Source organism: Vicugna pacos, unplaced genomic scaffold (genome assembly GCF_048564905.1).
Source record: "Vicugna pacos unplaced genomic scaffold, VicPac4 scaffold_139, whole genome shotgun sequence".
Taxonomy (NCBI): Eukaryota; Metazoa; Chordata; class Mammalia; order Artiodactyla; family Camelidae; genus Vicugna; species Vicugna pacos.
Window position 1 is genome coordinate 84,593 of NW_027328819.1, and position 21,680 is coordinate 106,272.

The 21,680-nt window shown below is 45.9% G+C and overlaps 1 long non-coding RNA gene across 1 annotated transcript; it reads left to right on the plus strand.

The window, feature by feature from the left end:
* Positions 1-1,223: 1,223 nt before the first annotated feature.
* Positions 1,224-17,715, plus strand: LOC140695106 (uncharacterized). The gene is made up of 3 exons (XR_012070793.1): positions 1,224-1,403; positions 8,035-8,204; positions 17,489-17,715. It is a non-coding gene; the product is annotated as an uncharacterized lncRNA (long non-coding RNA).
* The last annotated feature ends 3,965 nt before the right edge of the window (positions 17,716-21,680 follow it).

Here is a 21,680-nt window from a genome sequence, read left to right on the forward strand (position 1 = left end):
ATATGCTATGCAAGTTCCCACCAATGTATGTAAATTCCTTTAAAGTTTTACTTATTTTTAACTTTAAGGGATTTAAATCCTCAAGTGGCTTCTGCCACAGTAATAGAAAAGAAGAAATCTGACTCCATATTAGATCTGTTCCTTTGACTTTAACCCTGTGCTCTGTCTCCTAGGCTTCTTCTTGCTTGTAAAACAATGTTGCCTAGAGCCTAAAATATACAGGATAGCCTATTCTGAAGGCTCTGACCTTTAAGGTTATTTAACACTTTTCCAATCATATAAAGATAACACGTTGCAGAATAGAAATTAACGTTTGTTTGGTTGGAGGTTTACAGGGATCTGACCCAGGGAGATAGCTGCAAGAACAAAGGATTCTAACAAGAAGGAATTCCTACACCAAGAAGTTTGCAAAAACCAAGCACATAGGAAAGCAGCCTGAATTCTGACTTGGGGAGATGGTTTTCCAGGACATTAGTTTGCCATCTAGGTCTACAGAAACTTGCTATTCCATGCCCCAACACTTGGTCTCCCAACTTACTGGCCTGTCCTGCACTGAGGAGAATGAATTTGGACTCAATAACACTTCTACCTACCTAGCAAGTTGGACACTGGGACTGAGGGCAGCTCTCCCACACACAGGGGCCTACAGTGAGCCCTTGATTATTCCCCGAGGTTGGGGTGTGGTTTACCCAGGAGGGATGGGGACTCTACACCAACACTCAGGCAGTCTGCTCCTTCTGGGGCTCTGACATTTTACCTCCCGCTCCCTGCCAGCCCAACATTTGGGACAGTGGAGCTAAGGCAGAGATCGTGCCTGCCTGTTTCCCAGCGTGTAAAAGGGGAATATGTACTCTTCCCAAGGTAGTTCTGAGAAACAACACCTGCGGGTGCTTGGTTCCCTGAGCAACAGTAAACCTAGCTCCTTGTGGGGGCAACGGGTATGATACCCGTAGGGTTTCTGCAGAGACCTTAGCTGGAGGGCTGGGCCAGGGACGTAAAATATGAGCTGTGGGCAATGACGGGTAAGAGAAGGGTGTATAGGCAGGACTGCTGCCTCCTTCGGGGTGCCACAAGAGGTAAAACGCTTTCTCCCCATCTCTGTTACTCCCCTCCCAATTCCAGATAACTGCCTTCCCTCTGCTCCTCCTGTCCATGTGTCTCCCTCCACTTTTCCCCGCCTCCCCTCCTCCTCCCCTATTCTCCCTCCCTCGGTTCCCCTTCTCTCTCAGGACCCAGAGCGGATCGCTGGCCCTCCTGCGCATGCGCAGTTGCTGCCAGCTGGACCGCGGGTTGGAAGCTCCAGCTCCGAGCCGGGGATCGGCCCCAATGGCTTCTCAGCTCTGTCGCCCTGTAGGCCTTTGGCTACTGCCTGGGGCCGGGGCCTCTGGCTGTGGAAGTGCAAGGTGAGGGGATATCGGGAAAGGGGTGAGGCGGCTGCGGGAGGGCGGTCGGCGTGTCACAGCCCCCCAGGGCGCCAGTCAGCGTGTGTTCAGCTGGATTGCTCGGGCCAGACCCCTCTGCCCGCGCCACCAGCCCCGGCGCACCGGCCACAGCTGCCCAGGGCCAGGTGTGCCCCTGCCGCCTCTTGACCCAGCCGGGCTCCCCTCAGTCCGCGGCTGGCATCCGCTTCCCCTCTCCCGCCGGCGAGTCCTCCCCTCCCGGTCTTCCTCTCCTTGGCCGCCGACCCGTCCCCACCACTGGGCGGGCTGTGTCCCGGGCGGGCGGGGTCTGCACACCCGGACGGGGCGGGCGGCTTGGGCTGGGGCTGGGGCTGGCCTCCGAGCGGGGCTGCAGCCCGCGTCCCCCACCCCGCTCTCCCTGCCCCGCGACCCCGGGGCTGCCTTCCTCTCCCTTTCCCGATCCCTGAGGTCCAGATTAGCGGCGTGGGCGCTGCTCCCCAGGCTGAGAGCCCGCGGCTGTAACTCCCAGCTTCTCCTGGTGGAGTCGGGAAAAGGGAGCGGTAGTGCTGAGGGAGCTTCTGTCTCCTTGATCAGGATTTCTGCCCCAGGTAAGTACCTTGAACACTTTCAGGTGTTATGATGGCGGTGCTTGTTGATGTCACATGTTTTTATACTGAGAGGGATTACAGTGGTGAAAGCAGGGCTTGGTTCAGTTAAAAATGAGCTGAAGGCATGAGGCTGTCTCATCCTCCATCATTCACTCTCCCAGGGTGAAACGTGAGACCGTCGATCTTAAAAAGATACTTATAGTCCCTAACTAGTCCAGCCCAGCTACTGTGTGTTAACAGGAACAGCACAACCTGAGGCGTTGGAGACCCAGGGACATTGCACTCCTAAAGAGCTCCTGGCAAAATCTGGTTTGTTTTGGTTTTTTTTGTTTGTTTGTTTTAATTAAATTGTGGGACAGACTAGTAGTATAGAGGGAAAAATAATTGGCAAGAAGGATTTTTTCATATAACAGCTTTATTGTGATATTGTTCACACACCATGAAGTCCACCCACTTGAATGTTACAATTCAGCAGCTTTTAGCATATTCACATTTGTGCAACCATTATTATTCCAGAACGTTTTCATCACATCAGAAAGACCAGTTGAAATGCATGACCTATCCACCCCTTCCCAGTGGTGGTTCTAAAGAAGTTTCTTGGCTGCTCCTGACCATAAATTAACTTGTTACATTCCATGAAATATCTGGGAGGAATTCTAATCAGAATTGCAATGAATCTGTCTATCAAAGCAGGAAGAATTAATGTCTTTATGGCATAAACTTCTTCTACACATGAATATATCTGGGACCCTATCTTTTCATCTGTCCAGAGCCAGGCCTATGGGAAATCTTGGGTTTGTGAATGATGAGATTCAATACATCATTAGATGCAACTGTAGCCTTTCACTGAAGAGAAAAGTAACCTCGTAGAAGCCAAGTGATTCTCTGATGGTTAGAATGAGTGACCGCCAGTGCTGGAGTATTCGAGTGGACTTGGTGCTTGCAGAGTTCTCCACCACCTACAGCTAAGGGGATTACCGTGTTCTTTTACTTTTTTTTTTTATGGCGTTGCTTTTATTTTTACTTATTATATAAAATTATTTTTTATTGAAGTGTTGTAAATTTACCATGTTAGCTTCAGATGTACAGCAGAGATTCAGTTATAAGCTTATGCATATGTATATAAATGTTTTTCAGATTGTTTCTAGTACAACTCATTACAAGAAATTGAAAATAGTACCCTGTGCTATATAGTAGGTCCTTGTCATTTATTTTATATTTATTAATGTGTATCTGTTAATCCTCCCTTTCCTGCCTGCTAACAACAGTTTGCTTTCTATGTCCATGAGTCTATTTCTAGCAGCACCGTTTTTGCTAGCAATATATGCTGGTTGGCTCTTTTCTGTTTCAGTAGTTCCATCTTATGTGTGGGCGTTTTTCTTCTGGTGGGCCTGTGTGTGGTTTGCACACGTGATAATAGAGATCTGTATTTGGGAGAACTCCAGGCCTCGTGTAGTCCCTCGTATGGAGCGCCCACTGAACTGATGCTTGAACTTGGAAAAAAACAGTAAATGTTGGAATTTCCACTATGGTTGAGACTTCCAGGTTTCTATAACCTCTTTAGCCCACCTAAATTTTGGCTGCACCCAATACTGGATAATTTGGTGGAACTTCATGGTATGGTGGTGTAGAGACAGGGCCTTGTATGCTTCTTCTCTTTCCTTTTTCTAACAATCATTTTCCTAGGCCTTCCAGGTACTCCCCCAGAAGGGCCCAGGGCTGGCTTGGTGTTGCACTGAGGCAATATTTGTTAATAAGTCCCTTTCCTCATCTCTTCTGAGCCTCCATTTCCTTCTCTGCACAATGAGGGCTTAGACTAGATAAGTGCTTTTCAGTTTCTTTTAAAGCCATGTTTCCTTTGAGAAACAGAAAATTCAAATCTCTCCTCCCATCACAACCCTTTAGATTTTGACACGTCCTCCAAGGAGTCACATAGCTCTTTGTGGTAAATTGACATGATTGTGATTCCACATGGCACAGAAAAGACTCTTCAGAGATTTATTGCAGGGAGAGGGCAGGAAAGGGGCAGTATGTCACACTTTCTTGTGTGAGCACTGGAGCAAAGGCTTGGGTTTAAATACAGTGTCTGATGTGGCATCTCTCTAATCTTGCACAATGTGATAAACCTCTATCCCTAGTTTCTTAATGTGTCAAGTTGGGGTGGTAATGTTTTAAGGCTTTTGTGAAACATTATACACATAAGCCATTTGTGTCTCGGTAGATACAAGACCTGCTAGAGAGTCGAAATTTCTTTAAAAATACATATATATTGTCCACATCACTCTGTCTGTGTGTATTTTGAAGTTCCTGGAGGGTGAGGGTTGAGTGTAATGTCCATCGTGGGACAGGTGGCCCATGGGTCTGTGTGCCTCAGATTGCCCTCTCCTCCCCAGTCCTCTTCCTCTCAGTCCAGGATGAAGTTCCCTAGTAGATTTACACACAGGTCTTGTGGAAATGGCTTTTCATTTTATTGTTTCACCAAGGAGGGTTGCCATCATGATCTCTGTGGTCAGGTTTTGGTGACCTGAAGGCTATGCAATTGGGGATTTCTATTTTATAAAAAGAAAAAAAATTACAAATACAAAATTAGACCTAGGTTGGTGGCAGGGGCTTTTGAAAGTGGGGACCATTAGCTTTTTTAGCTTCAGGTGCAGTGGCCTCTGGCCACGAGGACACATCCTCATGCTCTGAATTTGGAGGGACCAGTGGGTTCAGTGGGAATATTTACTGAGTGCATCTCATGGGCTGCGCATTCTCTTATTTGTACTGTGTGTTCCTTATTTGAGACGGTGAGCTGATTTAAACTCAATAGCCTCTTTAAAATAATAGACTTTTTATTTTTAGATGTAATGTAGATTCCCATGTAGTTGTAAGAGATAATATGGAGAGGGCCTATGGACTCTTTGCCCAATTTTCTTTAATAGTTCCGTCTTGCAAATTTGGGGTACTATTCATTCGTGACTCACTAACCCTTTTAGGTTTGTGTTATTGCCCTCATTTCTATTTATGAATAAACTGGTGTTGAGAGAAGCACACAGGTCTGCCCAGGTCACCCACGTGGTTAGTGAAGATTTGGTGGAAAGTGGGCTTGGCATTTCCAAGCAGTACCAATATGATGGTCTGTGGCAGGGAGCAGCATTCACTTTGCTTGTTTATTCATTCATTCAACAAACATTTATTGAATAAACTCTGTGGGTCAGATGCTTTCATAGGGTTATCTGATTCTTCAGCAGTATGGAGAATCAGGTAATGTTTTCTTTTTCTTTTTTTTTTTAATATGAGAAAAATATCTCTGAGAGGTTATAATCTCCCCAAAGGAAAAAATAGCTCATAAATGAGGGATAGTACATTTGTACAGTTCCTTCTTCTTATGCAGGTGGTACCCTAGCATTTTACATTTGCAAACTTCCATAATCCAGATATATTCTTGTAAGGCAAGAAGTTTTTTTTTTAATTGAAGTATAGTCAAGTTTACAATGTTGTGTCAATTGCAAGGTGGTTTTTTTTGAATTTTGAATGGAGAAAATATTTTTTGAGGGGGTTAATTAAGTTTATTTATTTGTTTCATTTTTCTAAAATGAGGTACTGAGGATTGAGCCTAGGTCCTTGAACATGCTAAGCACGTGCTCTACCACTGAACTGTACCCTCCTCCCCAAAGCAAGTTTTCTTACCCATTATTCTGCACCTTAGGAGTTCAAATAAATTGGCGTTGAAATCCAGATATTTTGATCCTACTATGGTTCTTTGCATTATATCCTGCTGAGGGGTGGGGGAAGCAGTTCCTTTATTCATTCATTTATTCAGCAGTTTTGAGCACCGACTTTGCATCAGGGCCTGCCTAGGTGCTTGGAAACAGAAAACAAGAAATGATCCTTTTTCTGCAGGGGATGGAAGCCTAGACCAAAAGCTGGGTAATGTGATCTGAGCTTCAGTAGCCATGTGCAGATGCTGAGGACAAAATTATCCCCGATTTGCTTGACTTCCCTTGCCTTCTGGCTGGTGCACATCAGGTCGCCGCATCCCAGTGAGGGCCGCAGCCCACAGCACAGTATGAACATCGATTTACCCTCCCCTTCTCGGCAGGGCCTGCAACATGAACACCCCTGACTACGTGCAGTGCGCTGAGGACCACCAGACTCTCCGATTGTGGTCCAACCTGTGGGGATCATCTTAGAGAATTTCTTTTGCATCTATAATGGAATCTCCTTGGTGAGCCAGATCAGACCGTGCGGCTCCCAGTGGGCACACTGTATCTACTATAGCTATCTCTATGCGCCCGAGAATGGATGGAGTGACTTCCAGACCACCGCAATGTCATGGGCCTTGTCACCATTACTGAATGCCTCTTGGCCAAGACCTTCTAGAAGCTCACGCACAGAGGAGCTGTATGGCACCCACGCTCTACGACTCTCAGCTCTTTGTCTTTATGCTGTATGGGGAGGTGGCCGAGCAGCCCGCACACCGACGTGGCCTTCAATCTACGAGGACTGCGGGTGGTGGAGAAGAGGATCGAAGACTTCACTGAGTCACTCTTCATCTTGCCCAAGTCCAAGTGGCTGGATGGGGACCCCGAAAATTCTGGGGAGAAGACCCCCCTCCTCTACATCCCTATTTGAGAAGGAGGACTTCGTGGGACTGGACACAGACAGCAGGCAAGTCAACCTGAAGGCCGGGCCACCCTGGCTGTGTGACAGATTGCTTCCTTACATCCAGAATGGGATCATCAAGGAGGAGGGCTTTCTTGTAGCCAAGGCGGGAAGGAGGTGTAGCCCGCCGGTTTTCAGACGTTTAAAACTAAATCCGCCTTTGTTTCAGAGAGATCCTTTTAGGGTTAGTGTGGACACTTACTCCCCCTTTTCAGCCAGGACACTTGGGGGGACCCCTGGAGTTGCTGTCCAATAGAGTAGCCACAGCTACTGATGTTAGTAAGTGCTGGGGAGGAGGCCGGTCTGAGCTGAGATGTGCTGTAAGTTAAATGCACATCAGATGCTGAAACTTGTCTAGTAAAAAGAATATAAACTATCTTGTTACTTTCTATATTGATTACACGTCAAAATGATAGTATTTTACATACAGAAGAATAAGTAAGGTCTGTTCTTAAATCAGTTGCTTGGTTTTTTTTTTTGTTACATTTTAAACGTGGCAACTGGGAAACGTTATTTACATGACTCTCATTTCATTCCTGTTGGACAGCCTGTCCTGGGACAGTTTCATCCCTTTGCTTATAAATGAGACTCTGAATCCCGAGACGCAGAATGAGGTGCTGGTTGAGCTCAGGGTGGAGCCGATGTCTCCTGCCTCCCAGGCCCAGCACCAGCACGGCTCAGGCCCTCTCCCCCTGCCTGACAGCCACCATGCCAAGTTAGGACATCAGAAACACTGCCAGGGGCTTCCGAATTAGCTCCTTACGCAGGGAAAGGCGTGTCACGGTGTATGGGACACAGCAGGGAAAAATTCGTCCTCACTTTGTCCCTGTGATTAGGTCAAAGGCCCCACTCTGCCTTGGAAGTGCAGACGATCACTTCTGGGCTGCCTAACCCCTCACCCTCTACTATGTTTCCCTGTGTATCTTTCAAGCTGTCCCTCGGGCAGAAGAGGGTGAGACGTCTTTGCCGAGAGGTGGTCCCCCTTTACTGGGGAGAGTGAGGTGAGCTGTGTCCCCCCGGCCTACGGCCTCGGGCCTTGAGTCTGGAGAGCGCTCATGGCGGTCCCACAGGTGACGGTCGGAGGACATGGCACGTGCTGCCGGGCCCGCTGTGCAGGAGGGGCTCTGTGATTCTCTGTGATTCTAAGGTCAGATTCTACTTTCTTGTTGTTGGTAAGATGGAGGAGAAGATGCCAGAGAATTGATAAAAAGAAAATCCACACCAGTCCTGTGAATGACAGACACAGGGGATCCGTGTCCCACCTGCGTGTGGTGCCTGGCAGGCTCTGGAATAATTTTCACTTCCTCCCCGGACATTCCTCTATGGCTTAAGGAAGGGGAGAGGCATGTCGTGGCCATGATCTGTACTTGTCCTCACAGGGCCCTGTGATCTACATGCCCACACTACACTTCTGCTCCTTGGAGATGAGGTGTCAGGTTTAGGAAACTGGGCACTGCTGAGGGCATAGCTGCCAGAACCGTGCTACACCAAGGCTGGCTCCGTTCACCTCACCTGTCACCTCCTGTTGAGTCCTAAGGCGTCATTCAAGGTAGGTGCATCGGTGCAATGAAAGCAGGGACCTCCTTCACCCCCTGGACAGACTGGTGGGTGATCAGTGGAAGCCTGGAGCCCTGCCCCAGCCCCACGCCAGTGCCTCCTATGACAAAATAGGAGGCACTGGTGACATTTTTGCTCAGCAACTGCTTGGCCCTGATTCTGCAGAGCCAACAGAGAATGCCAGCTTGTTTTTGCCTTTTGAAGTCTGCCCTTGGGATTTGGCGGAGTAGCTGGATGTGTGCTTAGCCCATAGTGGTTGACACTGTCACCATTGTTTACCCAGAACCTCGTGTACCAGGCATGGCTGCCGGCATCAAAATACAGCAGCACATTAAACCTCCCTCCTGGTGGGTCTGTCTGTTCTGGTACCATAAGGGCTCAGCCAGCATCTGAACGTCAGTGAGATAACGTGGCCAGTGAGCTCGGGTCAAGCACGTTCTCCTCCAGTGACTTTTACTCCATTGTTGCTTTTACTATTACACAGTCATTAATTTTTTAAACAATGCTTTGGTTCAGGAGCAGAACCTAATTCTCCCCTGTTCCTCTTGGTGGGAGTGAGTAAAGTTGTCCAGCTTGAAATGCGACCACATTTTGTAGCTCAAAAGCTGTCTACATGCATCTAGGTGAAGTTTTGGTTTGGGGCGCTGACCACGTTGGGGTCCCCCGGCAGCATCGCTCCCCTCAGGCCCCTGCCTTCCCTGGATCAGGAGGTGAGGGTGGGTCTCACCGTTCCCGCGTCCCTGTCCTCATCACACTCACGTAATTTCTTGTAAATGCTGTCAAAGTCATTTTTGTTCTCGTGTGTTTCTAATTTTGGCTGTTCCTCTATTCCTTTTTCTATTTTCCTTTATCCCTAATACCACCCCGTGAGCATGTTGTTCGGTCTGAAAATGTGGGCTGTGCACACCCTGCATTGGAATAGCCAGATCGCCCTCTGTGCCGTCTCCATCGCTATAAAAAGCAAAAACTTAACAGTTGTCATGATTCGTATATTATCCTAGTCATCTTATTTTCTACTTTTTTGGAATTTTTGCTATGTTAGCACATCACCCACTGGAGTTTGATATATGTTAAAGTCCTTGCTTTGAGGAACCTATTAGTTCGTCCTTATATTTGGTAACAAATGCTCTCTTACTAATTTTGTTTATTTGTTTTGAAGAAGTGAGATGCGAATTGATTTAGGCGGCTGCTGAGGGATTTTTTTCATGGAGTATTTAAACTTGGAAAGTCAAAATCTGCAGCACCTTGCTTGATTCTGGCTTTTACACAAACGTGCTCGGCACACGGTTCCTGGCTGTCGCTGTGTGACGTGCGTGACGGCGCTTCCTGGCCGGCGGTCACTGGTGAGGAAGTGGCCGGCTCGGGGGTGAGCAGCTGCAGGGGACGCTGTTGGAGGAAGCAGTCACCGGTTTTTTGTTTTTTGGTTTTTTTTTTTGCATTCACCTTCCCAGTGCCATTTACTTTACTTTGCATTCATAGAGGGGCAGGAGCGGGCCTAAAACCATGCCACTCTTTTGTTCCCTTTATGAGGCTGGTTTTTCTAAGTATCAGGAAAACATTGCCTTGTCCTAAGGAGCTGGTTCACTTGGATCTGGTGGACACAGGGACCCCTAAATGGGACCATAGGTTCCTCTCTGCTTCAGCCAGTGGGCATTCAGAGCCGGGTCTGTGGTTTGCCTCAGCAGCCGTGCAGGCCTCCCTGCACCGGCCTTTACTTTTACCCCTTTTTGGCAGTAAATAGCTGACTCTGTGTCTGTTGCAGCTGATGTCCACCACTGACGGCCGTGTGGTTATTTTGCGGTAGTGAGTCTCCAACACCCCTGTCAGCCGTGAAGGGACCTTGCATTCTCACCCCGACCCTGGTTCATCTCACCCAGGGAAAGGGCTTGGCCACCACCGTCATGCTGGACATGAGGCCTTGTTTCTCCTTTCATGCTCTGGTCCAAATGTGGACACTTCATCCTTCACTGACTTGGTCTCGCTTGAGACAGTCCAGACTTTCTGAAAGAGTCCATCACATTCTGGGGGGGAACAGAACAGAAGTAAGAGTCGCAAGTAGGAGTCTAGGCTGTCTGGGTTGGCAAATGCAGGCTGGGATCTGTGATGGCCGGTCTGTGCCCTATAAACTGGCCTTTCCCGTGGCTCCCGAGAGAAAAGGGGTCGGAGCGAGAACAGACTTGCCTGGGTTCCTACCATCCTCATCTGCTCACTGACAGGAGTGTCAGCTAACTAGGAGCTCCCCCAGACCTCGGGCCCTTCAAACCTCAGATCACGGGAGATCCTTGAGTCCCTTCTTCTGGTCCTTCTTTGTGAGAATCCAGTGCCTTCTGAGGTGACTGGCAGCAGGAGATGCCTCCCCCTCCAGGGAACTCCCTTCGGAGGACTGTGACTCAGTGCACCTTGCTGTGAGCTTGTGGGTTTCCATCGTGCTCCCTGCAGAACCAGACTTGAGACTGGCTTAGCGACAGAAATAACAAGACTGATTCCAGGGCAGGGCCAGGTGGAGGGAACAGTGGAAATTGAATGTGACCTCAAACACCTAGGTGGGTGCTGGGGCTGTTACTAAAATGGGGAGCCTAGGAGGTACCTGCCAGGAATCGAAGTCTAGAGTAAATGGTGGACATAAGGCCTTTTTTTTTTGACATATGGCATTTTTAAGATGCCATTTGTCATCCAAGTTAGGACTTCCAAGAGGCACTCGTGTCTATGAGCCTGGGGCTCAGGTGAAGGAGCTGGACTAGAGATACACATTGGGATTCGTCATTCTTAGCTGGTGTTCACAGCCGTGCAAGTGGATCAGCTCATCTCAAGAGGTGCAGACTGTGTCTGAGGGGGGGCAGGGCTGTGTCTGGTTTGGAGGAAAGCCCGGACCATGCAGCTTTGGTGTGTCAGACAGCGGCGTTTGTGATTTTCAGAGCAATGGCATTTATCCTTAAGGTTCTGGGGGGTGGGCAGGCCCACCCAGGAAGAAATCTGAAGAGAGGGTTTTGGCCACGTGTGCGCGTCTTGGGACGATCCAGAGGCTGCAGGGTCCAGAAGGGGAAACTCCTCAGAAGCTGGAGTCGGAGTGGGGAGTTGGGAGAATGTAGTCACACTCTCCTGTGATGAAGGGAGGGAGGCCTAGGGAGTCCGCACCCTAGCGGACTCTCTTTCCCACGAACAAAAGGCAATCAGACAGAAGATTTGAGGTAAGAAGGGATGGGCGTTGGGAGAGGAGCCAACCTGGAGAACGGTGGTTGAACAATTCTTGAATAGTCTCCCTGAAACATAGAGTTAAAAAAACCCAGACTCTTAAGAATATTGATAGTGACTGGGGAGGAGGCAGTTGTTTTTCTGACCTCCTAAGGGTAAGGTATGTATCCGGGGATATACAGAAGAATCGGGCATTCTGTTCCTGGGGCTTCACCCTTACCAGGGGGAACAGTGCAAGTTTAAAGGGGGAGAAGGGCAGCGGAGGGAAACTAGCCAGGCCCCGTGTCACGTACCAGTCGGCCGCCCTACTTGCGTGTTGCATTCACATCCATGCCTCCCAAGTGGGCGGTGGCAGCCCCGTTTTGAAGATTGGGAAGCCTCCTCAGAGGTTTAAGGAATTGGTTCATTTAGCAGCTAGTAAATGCTGTAGCAGGATTCCAGCAGGGCCTTGTCAGACTTCAAGGGCATGTTCTCTCTACTAATTCCGGTTGTACCTGAAATGGTGAAGTGAGTCAGTTTCGGAGCCTTTCAGAGAAAGTACGCTTTAAGTGCCTCAGGACTGTTGCACAAAGCTCAGTGTTCTTTCATGGTTCAGAACCACCTCAGTGCTTTTTGCCCCACAGATGTAAGGTCTTACTCCTTTGACGATGGCGTGGTTGTAAATGACATACAGGTGCAAAACCACACTTAGCAGCTTCTGAAGGGAAACTCTCCTGTTCTCCCTTGATCGGCTTTCTTCCACGGGATGTAACTGTGCTGCAGCTAAGGCCTGAGCTTTCCGTATGGAGTGAGGGTTTGATATCCAAATTTAGCATAAAACAGTCAGATGGAGAAAATCGAAGATGACAATATATTTTGGGGTTTCATTAGACAAGACATACTATCTGTTAATGGCTCATAAAGCTAATGAGATTGAGTACAGAACATTTCATTTCTTACTTTCTACTGAGAGCTGTCTTCCAACATAAGGTTCTCTGCTTTGGAACTTCAGCTCAGCCACTAGGGCGCCTGTCATTGTGTTGGTGTGATTGCATTTACACAGTGCATGTAATCTGGGCTTCCTTAGCCCCAAACACTCCAGTGCAGAATCATAGGCTGTAGCCATCACTTAGTTATACAAATACTTCTAAAACTATATGATACCAAAAAAAAATAAATAATAAAAATAAAGAGAGAGAGGGAGATTGCCTTTATCAAAGTTCCTTTGGATTTTAACTGCAAAGTGTTGTTGAGCAGCTCTGGTTTCCTTTGGATATGAATATATACATTTCTTTGCATGTAACTTGGATTTCAGGCTTGAACACCAAGCTCTTGTTTTCCATGAGCCACAAAAATCATAGCCAAATGACACACGTATGAAACAGTTTATTCTTTTTATCTGAGACAGAATCCTTGAATTTGGGACTTGAGCTGCGACTTTCCTGTTTGCTCTTCCCACCCCTCTTGTCACCTCACTCCTTTTTCCCACGTGGCCTCCAAGAGGTCATGGTCTCATAGGAGCAGGTGGACAAATACCAGTTGGTCGCCAAGCAGTGCTGCTGTAGATGGAGCCAGCCAAGAGCTAAAGGACATCATCAGGGAGGACTTCCTGGAAGAAATTGGCTCTACATTCAGTTCTGAGGACAGAGTAAGAGTCAGCCAGGGGAAGGAATCAAGAGGGTGACTCAGGTGGCAGGAGCAGCCTGGGTAGAGGCCTGGAGGCTTGTGGGGTGAGGACTCGGGGAGACTGCCCTGTGTGGTCCAGGGTGGTGGGTGACCCTGCTTTGAAGGACACTGGAGAGGGCCTAGGGGTGGAGGGCTTTGGAGGAGCTTGGTTTTTACTAGAACTGACACAGAAGAGGCAGTGAAGGGTGTCAGCAGGAAGTGACACTTAGGAGAGCAGCTCTGCCTGTCCTTTTGAGTCCCACCCCTTCATTCTTTTATTCACAACACACGCAATTCTGAGTGTCTAGGGGAGAGGGGGTGGACCTACAGTAGTAAGCAAAATGTACTTGCTTCTTGAGAGCTTAGCAGTGTCAGAAGTTGAGTTAGATTAAAATGTTTTATTAACACAGCAGGGCACCTAATCCAAAGTGCGGAGGTTGGAGGGAAGGAAGACTTCCTTGACAAACAGTTAAAATGAGCCTGAAGGCTAGTGGGAAGTAGCAGCAGGTCACGGGGCCCCTGAGGTCACTGGGGACCTGGTACTGAGGTGAGGATGGACAAGCAGGGTCGGGGGTGGGGCTAGAACTCTACCAGGGAGCCTCTGATGGGTTTGAAGTGGGGGAGATGTAATCAAATTTGTGCTTTGGGAAGGCTGCCTTGGCTGTGTGTGTGTGTGTGTGTGTGTGTGTGTGTGTAGCGGGGAAGAGGGGGAGGGTGTCACCAACTGGGAGGGTCATTAGAAGACCATTCACAGGCTCGGAGGCCACCAGTGGGAGAGGGGCGTCGGGACTGCTTGGGGACCGCAGGGGCAGAGTGGATGCCGGGTTTCCTTGTGTGGAGGGCTTGTTAGCGGGGTCGCTCTAGCGACACCTTGTGGCTGAAAGTAAACAGATGGAGGCCGCCAGGTGGACTTACCTCTTCTCTCCTTCCCTGCCTTGTGTGATGATCTTAGCTCTGCCAACATATGGAACAGAAGAGCTAAGTTCCAGAGTAGCCCAGGACTTTGCTGGGCTCGTTCAAGTGAGAGCAGATAGGATTTAGGCTTGTGTTGAGATCTGTAAGTTAACTTAGCTAGAAACGTCCTGTCTTTTGGATTTTCATAGGGGTAGTAATTCTTGATAAAGATTGCTTTCTTGGTGAGAGGAAATTTAATACAACTGATGTCTTTCTCAAAAAATATCTTATCTTTTAAGAAATTTAATATTCAAAATAATAGGAATATTTTAAAATGATAAACTAAGGCTTTCGTGTAGTTTCTTTGGTTTCTGAGTTGATGTGTAGGTAGACCCTTTGCATTACATAATAGCACATCTTTGACAGTATTTAAAGAGCTGTTAGTGAGCGCCCCCAATTTGAAAGCATCATTAAAGCTTGCTCTGAAATAGTGAAGTCATATAGGTCTTGTTTGCAGAAGCCAGATATTTGGTTTATAATCTGCAGCATAGCTCCCTTTATAAAATAATAATAGATTCAAAATTAACAAAGTGGAAAATAATTGATTTTTTTTAAAAAATGAAACATAAACTTTCTTGTGCTATTGTTGCAACTGGAAATTTTGAAAAGAAAAATCCTATTGTAATATCATCTAAGTGAAATACATATATGTCTGTCACATTTGAATAGTAACTGCACAGTGGTTTTTGAAGTCAGGATCATTCCAGCTCAGATACTGGCAGTGATGGTTGCTGGTTTTCAATGGAAGAGCCTAAATTTGCTTTCTTAGCTTTATTCTTTTCTTTTCTTATATTTTCTTTTCTTTTCTTTTCTTCTCTTTTCTTTTCTTTTCTCTCTCTTTTTTTTTTTTTTGGGGGGGTAGTGCGAGGGTTGAGTAGTGCTGTGCCAGCATGATTTGGGGGCAATTTGTGGGCAGATGTCGTGCAGCAGCAGTGAGATATTTCCATGCATTTTACTTTCCGGACATCACCAGGGAACATGTGTGGTTTGTGCCTGCAGGATGGGATGCTGCAGGACTCCCTGGTCCATCAATGTTATGTCTTGGAGCTGCTCCGGTCAGTGAATGATTTTCTGTGGCTTGGAGCTAATGTGGTCTGATGCAGATGATCAGATGTGTAACTAAAGTACTGTTACTTGAAATAAGAGAAAAGCTAGCAAAAATGTCTCTAAAATACAGGATGAGGGAGGAGAATTGGCTGAGCTGCTTGCAGTGGGGAATATTCTCAGGTGACTCCCTCACTGTGTCTCCTGTCACTATCCCCCACAGCCCTGCATGGCAGTCCTACTGAAGCAACCATGCACTTTCTCAGAAACGCGCTGAATTTCCTTGTGCCTCTGATTGTTCACTTTTTTTTTGAAAGCACATCTTGCCCTTTGCTTAAATGCCATCCCTGCTAGCCACCACTTACACTCATTCTTCTGGACCTCATCCATATATAGCTGCTGAATGAAAGAACAAAATGTAGTATCTCCATTTAGTGGAATATTATTCAGACATAAGAGTGAATAAAAAAGAAAAAATAAATAAAGGGGAATATGAAAAAAGCCATCTGCTCTGGGTAGTCCACGCTGACTGCTCAACCCGGCCTTTTCCCTTTGAAACCCCACCCCTTATACCCCACTCTACTATTTTTGATAGTATTTACCACCTTCTAATAAAGTTTAACATTTTCAAAAAAAAAGAGACATGCTGATACCACTTCAACATGGGAAAGCCTTGATAACAGCACGTTAACTGAAAGGAACCAGACACAAACAGCCACATATTGTTGATTTCAGTGATCTTAGAAATGCCCAGAATTGGCTCATGCAGTGGCAGAGAGCAGATGATGGTTGCAAGGGGCTGGGTGAAGGGGGGTTGTGGAGTGAGTGCTAGTGACAGGGGTGTTCTATTGGGGTGATGAAGTGTTCTGGAAATAGATGTTGGTGAGGGCTGCACAACCGTGAGTGTGCAGAAGACTGCTGAGCGCTGTCTCTGGGAGTGCTTGTTGTTGGGGCGGCTTTATTTTGTTCTCATCCTGTAATGTGAAGGGTCATCTTGTGCTGAGACCATTCAACTCCTGTGAGTGGTAAGGCTAAGAGACTTTGCAGAGTCATGTTTCTTTTTTCCCCCTTGCTGAGTGTAGGCAAAAATGGTTTAAGCCTGAGAAAGTGCTCCATATGCAGAAATGTCTTTCAGTTTTGGCTGGTGTAAAAATCTTGTGAGCTTTTTAATCATTTAGGACAGTCTGTAGGGGGAAACAGCCTGTGAAGCCTGGGTGAGACTTGGAAGAGCCGCGCTACCCTCCCAGACACGGGTGGGGATTTCACCCCCATTCAGGCAGTGAAGGGCCAAGACCCGTGAGAGGAGTTGACAGTCATGAATATTTATGTGTATCCGCTGCTTCATCTTGGATATTAATTTCTAGCTGAGTCATTTTGTGGCGGCAGCCTCATCCTACATCAGGAATTTATAGTATCTGCTCTTTGAGGTGAAGAGCTGACAGACTTGATTATTTAACAGTCTATCTTGTATTGATATCTCAGATTCCTTTGTCAATCGCAAAACAGCAGAAATACAGACGTCCTTTAATGCCGATGTGACCTGGAGCAGGTTTAGTTTCTGTACCTCAGTGACCTTATCTGCGTGTGGGGAAGATGATAACAGTGCTTCCCTCAGAGGGGCTGGTGAGAGGAGACTGAGAAGCATAAATGGAAGACTTACACGTGATGCTCATGAATGACAAAATTTAGTGCTCTCAGCCTGGTGAGGCCTCAGGGGCAGAGATGTCAGAACAGAACAGTCCTAGCCAGAGTTCGATCCGCATTGTCAGGTTTTATGATCACTATCACCACTGTGGGTTATCAGGTAGTTTTAAGACTTGGTAATATGAATTCATGAATAATGTTAAAGACTAGACATCTCAGATCCGGTTTACATAGTTCTCAAGATTTCCTGTGAGAAATGGATATTTTTTCCCCATCTTAAATCTGAGTGGATTCTCTAAAAAAATTCTGTAGTCCTCCATCTTTTTCCTTTAATTCTCCTTTTTTTTAAATAAAAGTTTTTAAATGGAGTTACTGGGGACTGAACTGAGGGCCTCATGCGTGCTGAGCACATACTCTCTCAACTGAGGTATACTCTCCCCCATAATTTTTTTAAACTTTACTTTCTTAGTATTCAGAGGTTAGAGGCCTCTAATTCTTTTTTTGGAGACTTGTCCATAAACCGGTAAATCTAAAATTAATGGACAAAATTTGGTTTATTAAAAAAATCATTAGAACTTTTATCAATCCATTCAAAAGGAAATGCTTATTGAGTTAAAATGTTTCTCCTTTATGGTGATTTCTAATTTTTGGTCTAGCTTAACTTATTAAAAGTAATCCTCATCATCATAATGACCAAGCTTGCTGTGAGTGGACACCTACCAAAGGCTAAACTGTTTTTCTCATGTTTTACTTCAAAGCAGGTGTTTGACGGTAGGTATCAATGTCTCCTTTTTGCAGCTGAGGGATTGAGAGGTGGGCAGCTTGTCCCAAATCAAACGCAGCTGGCGGTGCCTAGCTCGGTGCTGGAATCCAGGCTGCACAGGATGCATTCTCAATTTCTCCTCTGATCAGCCTCCCGTTGAGTGGTTTCCCGAACTCCTGTGAGTCCATAAATGACCGATTTTGGCGATCTCAGCCTGATGAGGCCTTCAAAGGAGAGACACCAGTGAGAATGTGAGACAGAGCGGCATAAATTAAAATTGTACATTTTCACAAATGTTGCATTCTCAGGTAATGACTTAAATAGTTTATGTTTTCTTTATATTAGTGCTATGTAAGCACTAAAAACAAAACATTAAAAATGATTATAGTGCAAAATAGGAGTGGGCTTTGAAAGTCCAATCATTGCTAATGATGTTGCTTGTTTTTCTCTAGTGGTGCTTATTGACAGAATAATTTACAATGACTGAATTTGTTTTATGTATGTAGTCTTAGTATGGAGGAAAAGTTTGTCAGTGCATATTGAAAGTAAAATCTTTACTCTTTTCTTTCCTGATGATAAATATGTACGTTGTTTCCATGGCTTAAGTATATTTCCTCATTTGTGAAATTTGAGTGATGCCGTTTACCATGTCTGACTGTGAGAGGTAGACGCCTTGTATACAAAGCATCCAAGAGCTGCTTAGTAAAAATGTGCTGTCACAATGACAGATAGTTTAGAAGGATCAACTGTGAATACTAAAGAGGGTGGCTTGTTTCTGATGCATATTCAATATGGATATATATGAATATGGCTTAAAGTAACAAGGATTCAGGGTTTTGTGTGTGTGTGTGCATGCAGTATGAAGTTTTAATGAAATCTGTATCATTCTATTGAGACAGGGACTAGTTAAATTGACTTAAGCAGACGACCTTGAAGATTATTTACACAGAATGTGTATTGTTACAACTCAGTGTTCATGCTGCCGTGTAACTATACACTCAGACATTTAAATTCGTAGGACTCTGACCAGAAGCATTAAGTTTAGAAAAATCCACATTGATCATTTTCAGGGAATAAGCTTCTCTCTTTTGTGATTAAAGAAAATTTTGATTTATTTTTCTGCACTCTTAATAGGTTTTAAAATATCAAAACATTGATTTGACATGTCAGCTTTTTTAATAGAAAAAAGCTCATGCTGTTTTAATATGTAAATAAATGTTTTTGTATTTCAATACACTTCTATGATTTCCTGGCTCTTTGAGAAGTATTTTGCAAGATACTTAGATTACCTCCTGTTGGAAAAATACAGACATGACTTTTATGAATATAGGCCTAGTACAGGTCTGTTGGTTTTTGCTACAGTGCAAGACATGAAGACTAGGAGAGCAGTATGTACTACATAAGCTTTTAGTTATCTGATTCTTGTTTCTGATCCACAGGCAATTTTTGTGTTGCACCTTTCCAGGCAACCAGGAAGGCCTTTTAAGCCATAGGTGGCGCTGTTGCACCTTCTTACAGTCTTAACTTTCCTGTTTGTAAAGGAAGTCTTAAACGTTTTTTTTTTTTTTTTTGATTCCTTTGCTTAATGCTTCAGGGTAGCACAATGTCCATTATGTCTGACTACCTGGAACTATTATTCTGCTTATGTCTTAGTTTTATTCTATCATCTCGCTGTGAACATTTCAGACTTCCTGTGCAAACAGTTGCAACATCGGACTTTTCTTGCAGTGTTAGAAACCAGTGAGCCGGGATTTTATAAAAGAGCTAGAAGCGGCCTCTGGAGCACCTTAAAGCTGAAAAGTGTACTGAGTTCCCTAAGTATTATCCCCACCGCTGTGTGTCAATGGGTGGTAGGAGATTTGGTACATATACAAAGGGGTGTGGTATTTTGACTTGGGTTTGCGTGCACGCGCTGCCACTGAGCTACGTGATCCTGAGTCAGTTCGTTCTGAGTTTTTCCCTCGTCTGTGAGATGGGGACACTCATTTCTGCTTTGTAGAATTGTGAGAATTAGAAATTATGTAAAGTGTTTAGCACAGTGTGTATGACAAGAGGGCTCATAATCTTAACTGCTATTTGGTGTGAAGCCATCATTTGATAGTCTTTGGCAATTACTGAGAAACAGGAAAATAAGAAAAGCTGGTTTTATGATGAAAGATATTTGAGGAGGTTCCATAGTTCCTATACACATAATTTAGCATCAGCAGAGTCAGGACAGTTACACAGTCGCCCTGAACCAATGTTAAGCCACAGAATTTTTGTTACTTCATATATGTTGGGGCTTAAGGGGACCCAATACTTATACACATGTTGTGTCCAGCAGCCAACTGAGAGATGACAAAGAAGAACAGGCAGGCGATAAGTGTCTCCTTTATTACTGATGAAGCCACGTTCTCCATGAAATTCAGGGCTGTGGGAGAGTGAGTGTCATGACACTATGTCCCAGAATTAGAGACTTACGCAGTCCCAGGTAACTCTGGTCCACAGCGAGCATTCCCTTGAGAGATTCTGACCCATAATGCACAGGACTGTCTTGCCATGGAACTGAGCATCCCAGCTGCTTCCTAAGGGTGGCCAACACTGGAGGGGAAGGAAAGCTTTCATATGCCCTGCTTGTCTCCCCGGACTCACACCTCAATCTGTTAGTGTGAGGAGGGCTAGCCGTGGGCCAGTGGTCAGGGGTGTGAAGGGAGAAGCAGTCTCCCATGGACCAGAGGAGTGGGGAGGAGGGAATCCCCCCTCAGATTAAACAGGTGGTGGCTTGAAACAGAAGGGTGCTCCTCAAGAGTTTATAAGAGGGGAAATAAGGATTTCCTTTGGGACTCAGAATAGTCATGAAACACAGAAGATGATTAGATGGGAGACTTGTAAATCACTTTCTTATTAAATTGAAATTTGTTGGGCACCAAAAATGTGCTACATTCTTTTCTGAGAGTTTTACAGAAATGAATCCTCCAATTTTCACAACAAGTGAGTAAGAAAGATTTGATTGTTATCCCAGGTTTACAGTGTGGAAATTGAGGCACACAGAGGGTAAGTAATTTGGCCAAGGTAACAGAGCTAGTAAGTGGCAGAGCTGGGATTTAAATCCTGGCTATCTGGTTTCCAGGCTCCCAGGGATGGGCTTTGGGTGTTTACAGGTATCTGCATCCCTGGATCTCTGTACCTCTGCATCAGTTAGACCAGAAAGGACAGGGAAAGTGGAGTTATACAGGTGCTCACAGTCGTGTCTCAGCCACTGTCCATGGAGTGTGCCCCGTGATTGGCATTAATTGTTTTCCAGGCAGTAGATCTGTTCTTATAACAGAAATTTAGTCCATTGAGTTAATCTAGAAACCCTTCCTGCTCTGCTTCTGTCCACGCTTGCCATGTGACTGCCTGCCCGAGATTGGGCCGTGGAGGAGAATCTGTACTCATGGTTGAACTCTGATATTTCAATCTGGTTTGTAGTTTCACATCTCCTGTTACATTAATAAATTAAATTTCTGGTTTTCTTGCATCAGTGTGTCATAAGTTTGCTTAATGTGAAACCAGTCCATGGGAGCCCAGGGGTGCTGACGGTATAATTTCTGAGCATGTGGCATTTCTACCCGTGCAGAAATGGCTGGAGGATGTCCACCTTCCTCACTGATTTCTCCCAGCAGCAGGGTCCTCTCCCACCCCCGGATGTGAGGATGGGATCTCTCTGAGTAGGCCATTCAGAGGCCGAGTCCACCAATCCGAAAATGATGAAGTACCTGGAAGTGGGTTTAATAGAAGACAAGGGCTTCCAGGTTGTCAGATGTGCTGTTCGAGTCCATTTGGTGAAAAGCTGTCCACTGTCTGTGGTTGAGCTGCTTCTTTGCTGTTTAAAAGTCTGTATTACATGAAGGGATTTTAAAAAACAGAAAGGTGTGATTTCAGGTGGTACATCCGCACCGGTGAGTAGTGCTGGATGACCGCCTGTGTGAGGAATAGACAGAGTCTTACAAACTTCATAAAAGAGCTTTTAAAGCTCTTCCATCTGAGTGCACTTCGTATGGGGTCCAGTTCATGACTGGTCGCACTGAGAGGGCACGTAACTGATGATGGCAGAAAGGACACGGAGGCATCAAAAAGGTCCCAGACATGTTCTGTGTTTAGAGGATGGGGCACAGAGTAATATATTTGAGCTGGTTTTTCATTGAACACTTTTGAGTATTTTCTAGGACTCCCCAATCCCCCATGGTTCCATGCAGCTGGGTGTCC